This window comes from Lipotes vexillifer, unplaced genomic scaffold, assembly GCF_000442215.2.
Source record: "Lipotes vexillifer unplaced genomic scaffold, Lipotes_vexillifer_v1.1 scaffold69, whole genome shotgun sequence".
NCBI lineage: Eukaryota > Metazoa > Chordata > Mammalia > Artiodactyla > Lipotidae > Lipotes > Lipotes vexillifer.
The window spans coordinates 3,647,244-3,656,804 of record NW_006790942.1 but is presented as its reverse complement, the minus strand read 5'-3'; positions in this window follow the sequence as shown (position 1 = coordinate 3,656,804).

Genomic DNA, 9,561 nt, shown 5'->3' with positions numbered 1-9,561 from the left:
ATTTAGGGTACCCTGAGTACTATTTTTCCTAAAGCACAAACTAAAAAAGCTGCCTTAGGTTCTTTGCTCCCTGATTATTTGTAAAATAATGAAACTTCAGGGGAAAAGACCTACTTAACTTCATCTTATCACTTTTTCCATAAAAAGACGTAGCCTGGGCCATCTTTCATGCCTTTGGCCAGTAGGAAAAAAATTGTCTCAAAGCTTTCTTGAGGTACATCCCCTTCTGTGATTCCTACAGCATCTTCCTCCCATAAAGAATTAATTATTTATGCTCCTCATAGCTATTTTTCATACTTTTGATAACAGAGTTCAGGCCACCGTATAGTGCAGTTGGCTATTTTTGTGAAAACTGACCACCTGGCTTCTTCCTCTTTATATCACTTTATACCACTTTGGGACACAAAATAAGATGCTTACTAGATGCTGATTGATTGTAAGTCCAATCTGATTAAGAATGGTGGGAAGGGGCGTGGTATCTTCCTGGCCGCCTGAAATCCTGTTTCTTGTGTGTTCATTTCAGTTCATTTCAGTTTCTAAAGCCTTACACTCTCATGTACCGCTGGGCACATAACAAAAATCGGTTGGCCTGTACCAAGAGCATGTCTACCACCCAGTTAGGCCCTGGGTTTCAAGTCATGTTAAGAAGGTTCAAAATGGCAATCCAAATTATTTACAAGCATTCATTAAATAAATATAACTTTTTAAAAAAAGGTTTTATTGCTGTGGTAACAGACACATAAAGCCTTTAGACATCTGATTAACAATAGATGAATATGGAAAAGGGATTTATGGACTTTTTCTGTGCAATTTTTTAAAAATTTATTTTATTGAAGTATATAGTTGATTTACACCGTAGTGTTAATTTCTGCTCTACAGCAAAGTGATTCAGTTATACATATAATTCTTTTTCATTATGGTTTATCACAGCATATTAAATATAGTTCCTTGTGCTACACAGTAGGACCTTGTTGTTTATCCATTCTATAGATAATAGTTCGCATCCGTGAATCTCAAACTCCCAATCCATCCCTCTCCCACTCCCTTCCCCCTTTTTTGTACAATTTTTGTTTTAGTAACTCTTCTGTAAGTTTGAAATTCTTCCCAAATGAAAGTTGGTTTTTTTAATTAGACATTAAACCTTGAAATCACATTATGCTGAGTGAAGAAGCCAGTCATGAAAGATCACATCCTGTGTGATTCCATTTATATGAAATGTCTAGAATAGGCAACTCCATAGACAGAAAATCGATTATCAGTTGCTTAGGGCTGGGGAGGGGGGAGTAATAAAGGAGCTGGAATGGGGTTTCTTCTTGGGGTGATGAAAATGTTATAAACTTGATTGTGGTGATGACTGCGCAACTGAACTTACTAAAAACCACTGAATTGTACACTTTAAATGGGTGAATTGTATAGTATGTAAATTATATCTCCATAAAGCTCTTACTTAAAAAATTAGAATTCAGGGACTATCTGGAAAAGACTCAGATATTAAACGTTTTATTTGAAATTGAGCACTGGTTGGAAGATGCACCTAGTTAGACAACACCAATCGGGATGGTTTTCTTCCCCAGCACATTTCCACTTGGCAATGAATGGATTAGCTTTTCTCCCATGGTAGTTGATAGAAAAGGGCTCTAGCACATAAACTAATTGATTTATGATTAGTCATAGGATAATGTTACCAACTGACAAGTTTGCTTTTCAACTTTACTATTTCACGTCTTATTTTAAGCTTGAATTCATTGGTACTTTGGAGCTTCCTTAAAGCATTCTACAAATCTACTGCAGAATTCTAAATTTTCGTCTCCTCCCACCCTCCTGCCTGGAATGGGTAAAATGAGTTTTCATCCCTCTCTTTCCAGTCTTACTAAGATTAAATGGCAGTGAGGTTTGGGAACACAGATGAACTTTAAAAAGAGAAAAAAGATAAGTTTACCTTAAGTTAATCAATTTAAAAATGGCACTTGTCACACTACTATATGTAAAATAGATGATCAACAAGGACCTACTGTACAGCACAGGGAACTCTACTCAGTACTCTGTAATAACCTATATGGGAAAAGAATTTGAAAAAGAATAGATACAGGTACATGTATAACTGAATCACTTTGCTGTACACCTGAAACTAACACAACATTGTAAATCAACTATCCTCCAATATAAAACAAAGATTAAATTTTTGAAAATGACACTTGTCATTGTAGGAATGGCAAGAAATTTTAACATACAACCTTCTTTCCCTTCCCTAATATGCGCTGGTTAGTGATTTTCCCCAATCTCACTTGTTCATTTTGGGACTTGGTGAAATATTTCAGAAAATTTTTGTTTAATGTTTAGCGATATTAAGTAAGGTTGGGGGGTAAATGAGCTTGAAAAATATTTGTGTAGGAGGAAATTTTCATCAGTAGTCAATATATTTTATCTTTTTACATCAGAAGTGAAATAATTTTACAAATGGATTTTAAAAGATCATGACCATGTTCTGGATGAAAAGGCTTTCTTTAGGTGCCTGAGGACTCAAAATGACAAAGAGAATAATTATTTCTCTACAAATCGAGCTCTATACTAACCAGAGTGTTTTCAGATTTAAGCATGGGTGTCCGTGGCAATATGCCCTAACCTCGGAATTTCTAGAGGGTTCTACTTGGGTGCAAGAGCACTGCCGTTTCATTGTGAAGCGAGGCGTCTCAGGTGTGGGGAATGTCGGCACCCTTCCTCCACACTGAGGGTCTTTACTGGCTGCTGTTTAAACATCGTATTTGTCCTTCTTGCCTCAAAGAGAAATATTTTTCTAAAATTGATTGTGGTAAGTTTTCTGTTTGGGAACACTCGTTAGAAGATAAAACAAGAGTTCTTCTATTGGTAAACAAACCAAAAGCTTATTATTCAGTTTTGAAATCTGTGGGGTTTTTTCCCTACCAAAACAAGCAGTATACTGTAGTCAAAGTGAAAATTTTACTCATTTTTGGTTCTTTTATTACCTCACACTTCGGGGAACTTAGTCACTTTTCTTTCTGGCCAGGAAAAAAAGGGGGGGCTGCAGCCTTAAAAAGAATCAAGATTTCTCAATAACCAAGCAGATGATTTGCCTTTACCCACTTTAATCTATTTTTCCTCTTCCCATAAAAATGGAATTCTCTACTTTTATAGAACGAGTTAATTCCTACCACAAACAAAAACATTATGAATAAAATTTAATATCCAAGAAAAGACATGTTCCTTTTATGGTTCTTAAACAAAACAAACAAACCAACAACAAAATGAAAAATCCGAGTTTGAAAATTAAGTTAGAAATTTGCTATCACATGTGCTTATCATATACAGAGTCTCTCCACTTCTGATTTCAGAATGTTAATTGGTGGAGGAAAAAGGTTTAATAATTATTGCTGTCTATACTATTCCGATTATTCAGATTTTTTTTTAAAGCTTATACCTAATCTCAGAAAACAAAGCCTCTTAATAGCGTCAGATAACATTTAATTCAAATAGGCTGAATATCAGAACAGAATTCTGTTCTATACTGTGAACGACACTAAATAATTCTATGTTCTGGTTTACAGTCTCAATTTGAATTTTGACTCATCAGAGGCAGAGACATTTTGTAAAAGAGCCGAGTCACTGAAGGTTACTTGGAATCTGCTCTGAACTTGGAGACACTCATTCATCCCACTAATCAATCACAAAGTATTCGTTAGCAGAGGGACCTTCAAAATACCTAACAGAATATCATCTTCTACCAAATTCATTAATCCCATTTTAAATAAATGCATTTCTCTTAGCCAAAAAAAACAAAACAAAGCAAAAAAGAACTTTGAATTTTAGAATGTCATCATTTTGACCTACTTTTTACACTGGAATTACTTTATTAAGTTAGATCAACTAAATGGACGTGCTACGCTGGTTCCCAGGCTGATGTGTGGAACTCATTACGGACTCACAAAGTGTTCAAGGTTACTTTTCAATTTGTTTCAGCCAGAGTCAATAAATCTCTCACCTGGTTTCTTTGCTGTACGTATTGTACTGGTTAATCATGTATACACACAGCACAGCACATTAGACTCGGAGAAAGAGTTTTCTGATGGCAGCCAATTTTTAACTACCGTGCTGTTGAAATTGGAAAACAAAGGGAAACTGCCCCTGTTTATTATTAAGGTGTGATGTGAACCAGGGGCCATAAATAATCTTGCTGGCCAACTTCCAGGGCAGAAGAAGGAAGGGAAGACGGAGGGAGAGGGAGAGAACCATCTTGTGAAATTGTTTTCTGGAGGAATCACAACTTGTAGAAAATCCTTCCTAAGGAGCCACCAGTGCCCAACTAGAAAAGGGGAAATAGTCAACTCTACCAACACAGACGTAAGCTTTCTCACTTACATGCACACATAATAATTGAGACAGCGTGAAATGCTTTCTACAAACTAAATATTCAACTGAGTGAATGTAAAAAAGGTATGGTAGAGAAAATGTTAAAATATCCTCTCTACAGAGACCACCCCGCACTTTCCTCACGCGATTTCCGTCCTCTTTTCTCTGGAGTTTCCTATTTGTATTCAGAGCTAAGATCCAGCGTCCCACCTAATGGGGGATGGAGGGGGCCTGTACTTCCGTGGAGCCCAGTCCAGCCACTTCCGCCCCAGCGGATCCAGGACGCTGCCCTAGCAGCAGAACACACTTTGCCTGGTCCCAGTGGCGCCCCTATCTACCTAGCAGTGTGGCTTTGGGTTAACCATCTCATTTCTTCTTCCATAAAATGAGAGGGCTGCACAAGAGGGCTCCTGGGTGCCTCTCAGTTTTCACATTCGGGGATTCTGTAGTTCTCCATATACAGCAGTAAAACTTCAAAAGTCCCACGTCTCTGATGAAGTGGAGAAGCAGAATATTTCCATTCTAGTCTCTGCATAAAAATCGCCTGGGCGTGCGGTAAATCAGAGGCAACGTCCAAGAATCTGCATGTTTACCAAAGCAAGCCGAGGAAATTCTCACCCAGATGGTTCTTGAGAAGCTTGCCCTAGGGATTCTTTCAGCTTCCATTGTGGAAGAAGGCTGTGAAAATCAAGACTTTTAAAATGAGCTTACCTAGGGGTATCTTTAACATTCTGAATGAAAATAACAGCTTGTGCATTTAGGAAATTAACATATATGAAAGACAATCCCAGGAAGAGGGGCTGTAGTCTTAGCTGGGGGGCAAGTTTCTAGATTTAAGCTCGGTCGTTGCCGGTTGCAGAATGAGTCTGGGAGATAAAGAGTGAGAAGAGCTATGTCTCTGTTTTCAATTTTAGTGGGAATTATTTACTGTAACAAAATAAAGTTCAAACTACGAATCACCGTAAAACCTCACATTCATTCAATCTAAACTCTGTTCACTTTATATGCCTTAATACCATTAAGGGTGTTCACCATTTCTCTTTCTAGGCTCACTCTTTCTAAACTAGTCAATGTTTAATGATGCTGAATCCAGTGTTGACCCATCCACTCCCTCATTTTAAAATAACAGCTCTTTTTGAGGTATATTTCACGTGTCATACAATTCCCCCTTGAAAAGCGTCCAATTCAATGGGTTTTTTGTATACTCACAGATATCTGCAACCTTAACCATAATCAATTTTAAAAGATTCATCACCCTGAAAAGACACATTTAGCAGTCACCCCTCCTCCTCCGGACCTCCAGGGCCCCAGGAAATCACTAATGGACTTTCTGTGTCTGCCGTTTTGCCTATTTTGGACATTTCGTAGAAATGGGAACACACACTATGTGGTCTTTCGTGACTGGCTTCTCTTACTTGGCAAGATGTTTTCAAGGCTCATCCTTGTGGCGGCAGTTGTCAGGACTTCATTCCTCTCTCTGGCTGGCTAATATTCCATTGAAGGGATATGCCACATTTGATTTATCCGTTCATCGGTTGATAGGCATTTAGGTTGTTTCTACTTTGGGGCTATTATGAATAATGCTGCTATGAACATTTGTATACAAGTTTTTGTACAGATTCACGTTTTCAGTTCTCTTGGGGTGAACCATACAGTAAATTTGTGTTTAACCATCTGAGGAACTACCAGACTGTTTTCCAAAGTGGCTGCCCCATTTTAAAATCCTACCAGCGGGGCTTCCCTGGTGGTGCGGTGGTTGAGAGTCCGCCTGCCGATGCAGGGAACACGGGTTCGTGCCCCCGTCTGGGAAGATCCCACACGCCGCGGAGCGGCTGGGCCCGTGAGCCGTGGCCGCTGATCCTGCGCGTCCGGAGCCTGTGCTCCGCAACTGGAGAGGCCACAACAGTGAGAGGCCCGCGTACCGCAAAAATAAATAAATAAATAAATAAAATAAAAAAGATAAAATCCTACCAGCAATACGTGAGGGTTCTGGGAATTCCAGTGGTTAGGACTCGGTGCTTTCACTGCCGTGGACCTGGGTTCAGTCCCTAGTCGGGGAACTAGATCCCACAAGCTGCAGGGTGCGGCAAAAAAAAAAGTGAGGGTTCCAATTTCTCTACATCCTCACCAGTACTTGTTGTTATCAATCTTTTTGATTATGGCCATCAGAGTGGGTATGAACAAGTATTCTCATTGTGGTTTTGATTTGCATTTCCCTAATGACTAATGATACTGAGCATCTTTTCTTGTGCTTATTGGTGATTCGTGTAACTTGCTTGGAACAAGAGTCCTATTCAGACTCAAGCTCATTTTGAAATTAACTCGTCTTTTTATTATTGACTTGTAAGAATTCTCTGTATATTCTAGATCCAGGTTTCTTATCAGATATATGATTTACAAATGTTTCCTCCCAGGTTGTCTTTCACTCACTTGGTGGAGTCCTTGAAAGCACAAAAATTATCAATTTTGATGACGTCCATTTTTGTCTATTTTTCCATTGGTTGCTTGTGCTTTTTGTATCATATCTAAGAAACTATTTCCTAATCCAAGATCATGAAGATTTATGCCTATGCTTTCTTTTATGAATTTTATAATTTTAGTTATTACATTTATGTTTGATCTATTTCTCAGAATTATATTTATTTTTAGTGATTAAAAAAATAACGGGGCTTCCCTGGTGGCGCAGTGCTTGAGAGTCCGCCTGCCGATGCAGGAGACGAGGGTTCGTGCCCCGTTTCGGGAAGATCCCACATGCCGCGGAGCGGCTGGGCCCGTGAGCCATGGCCACTGAGCCTGCGCGTCCGGAGCCTGTGCTCCGCAAATGGGAGAGGCCACAACAGTGAGAGGCCCGCATAACGCAAGGGAAAAAAAAAAAAAAAAAACGAAGTTTACCATTTTGACTATTCTTAAGTGTACAGTTCAGTACACTCGCATTGTTGTGCAATTAATATCCAGAACCCTTTTCATCTTTCAAAACTGAAATTCTATAGCAATTAAACAAGAGCCCACCCACCCCCTCCCCCCCAGATGAAAGATGCAACCATCTTTCTACTTTCTGTTCCGTGAATCTGACTACCTCCTAAGAGTAGAATGTTTGTCTTTTGTGACTGCCTTATATCACTTAGCATAATGCTCTCAAAGTCTACCTGTGTCGTAGCATGCGTTAGAATTTCCTCCCTTTTTAAGGCTGAATAATATTTTATTGTATGTATAGACCACCTTTTGTTAAGTGTTCGATGGTTTTGAGTTCACTGTTGTTTATGGTGTGCAGTAGTCCACTTCTATTCTTTTGTATGTGGAAATCCAGTTGTCTCGGCACTATTTGTGGCACATTTACTCTTAGCACAGATGAGTAATTGAATTTATTTTTTATTTTTTTAAAATAAATTTATTTATTTATTTTTGGCTGCCTTGGGTCTTCGCTGCTGCGCGCGGGCTTTCTCTAGTTGCGGCGAGCTGGGGCTGCTCTTCGTTGCGGTGCGCGGGCTTCTCACTGCGGTGGCTTCTCTTGTTGCAGAGCATGGGCCCTAGGCACGTGGGCTTCAGTAGTTGTGGCTCATGGGCTCAGTAGTTGTGGCTTGTGGGCTCAGTAGTTGTGGCGCACGAGCTTAGTTGCTCCGTGGGATCTTCCTGGACCAGGGATCGAACCCGTGTTCCCTTCATTGGCAGGCGGATTCTTAACCACTGTGCCACCAAGGAGGCCCAGTAATTGAATTTAAATGACCATTATTTCAAACTCTTAAATCTCGGGGGCGGGGTGGGGAGGTAGGGTGGGATAACCAAAGTCTGTTTTAAAAGAAATAGAGCATGATTAGGATACTTTGTGTTGTGAGTGATCATCTGTATTTCAAGACAAGTATTATATATATATTTTTTAATGTGAAAATGTCATGTTTTTGCTTCTTCCTTGTACTCCAGAATCTTTCTATTTACTATTGCAAAGCAGACCATCACTGCATGTGCTGCTTTAAGAGAATTGTGAAACTGAATAATTCAAACCATAACTTTAAAGTATTCGATAATAATTATTATTACCACCAATACTTAAATATACTGGGTATCAGAAAATATGCATATGGACGTAGACATTAGGAAAAAAAAAGACTCAAAATCACCTCTACTTACTGTTTAAAGGGAGTATCAATCACCAAGAGTCAATGTATACTTGGCTACCAATAGGTGGCGCTAGACATTTAGTCAGTATTACACTCATTTTTACATTGCCTCCAATATAAATAACTATAAAGTCTTTCATCGGAAAAGAAATCATCTCTACAGGGAATATAAAACCACTGGGAGAAAATGGACTCTCTCCCTCATAGTCACGTTCAATCTGACAGTAAGTGAAGGCAGCTTTCAATTAAAGTGACCTCGCAGGGACACGTTTACAGATTTGAGTTGCCCCAGCACCCAGTAAGAAACGTCCTCCTTACTCCTATTCAGGCAGCTCTTCAGGGCAAAGATGCAATCAGTCCCTCTGGAACCTACCGAGAAGTAGCCAGGAAACTTTGGAGGTATTGTTCTTCATTTCTTAAGTCTTGAAAGAAAAAATGCAACTATAGCAGAAAAGAATTTGACTCCAGGTAGACAGTTACAGAACCAAACAAATGATGGAGAAAAGAACAGAATTCAGTCTCTTGTGTGTATGTCCTTTATTATTACAATAGCTGTTAATTCGATCACTGGTAGATTAAATATTATAAATATGTGTGTGTCTATTTATACACACTCACACCTATCCTATTGATATTATCACATTAATATTGAAAAACGGAAAAAATAAAAAAAACTGACTTTTTACATTAAAAATCTACACATTACAGCCAGATTATACATTGAACATAGTCTTCTGGATCAACCTCATTTTTGTTTCTTGTACCTCATGCCATTGAGGGATTGTACTTTTTTTTTTAAACAATCATTTAACGTACTCTAGGAAACAGGAGTCTAGCATAGAGGAGAAAGGCACAAAACAAGTAACCTGTACTCTCCAACCTATCCCTAGAGTATGTTCAACTCCTTCTGTAGATTGATTGGTTTTGGATAAACTCGGGACAATGTGAGGATTGTTCCAGAGTCCCGAACCAAATGCTGTACCTAAGGATCCTCCCAGCTCTTTAGTCCTAGGACCTCACCTTAGTCCTAGATTCACCCAGCTTTGCAGATGACCTAGTACCAGGTGAAACTTTTTGAGAC